The sequence below is a fragment of the Montipora capricornis genome, chromosome 10 (genome assembly GCF_036669925.1).
Source record: "Montipora capricornis isolate CH-2021 chromosome 10, ASM3666992v2, whole genome shotgun sequence".
NCBI classification, from domain to species: domain Eukaryota; kingdom Metazoa; phylum Cnidaria; class Anthozoa; order Scleractinia; family Acroporidae; genus Montipora; species Montipora capricornis.
Genome location: NC_090892.1, coordinates 17,673,626 through 17,674,050, shown reverse-complemented (window position 1 = coordinate 17,674,050; position 425 = coordinate 17,673,626). Strand labels below are relative to the sequence as shown.

General features: G+C 40.9%; 1 protein-coding gene across 1 annotated transcript in view; it reads left to right on the top strand.

Moving 5' to 3' along the window:
* The first annotated feature begins 202 nt into the window (after positions 1-202).
* LOC138019075 (histamine H2 receptor-like) overlaps positions 203-425 on the top strand; it is a 5,603-nt gene continuing 5,380 nt past the window's right edge. Inside the window, exon 1 of the mRNA XM_068865733.1 lies at positions 203-425. This exon is cut by the window's right edge and continues 11 nt beyond it. The gene's annotated coding sequence lies outside the window, so the exon portion shown is untranslated.

Genomic DNA, 425 nt, shown 5'->3' with positions numbered 1-425 from the left:
TTTCGGAGTGCGCGTGCTCAGAACGGAAAACTCGTACTGGTAGTCATCCTCGTCCTCCGGGTGAATATCGGTGAATAAAAACCTCGACTTCGTCTCGGTATTTATTCACTTCGCTTTCGAATAATTGTTAATTATGTCATTTCACCAAGTAGAATATACGAGTCTAATACTCCCAAGAGGCACTGTTTGACTTGGTTAATTAACACGGAACAAATACGGACGATGAAGGCTAAGGGCGGAAAGAAAAGTTGAATGAGAATGGCTATCTAGTTAGCCATCCACCTGTCATCATTCCATTTTCTCCAATCAAATTTAAGTTACGGCCCGTATTTTTTTCAGTTTTTCGGTTTTTAGAATACACACGACGAGGTTCGTTTCAAGTGGGAAAAACAAGGACTGTGCCATGATTACAATACAACGCAAGA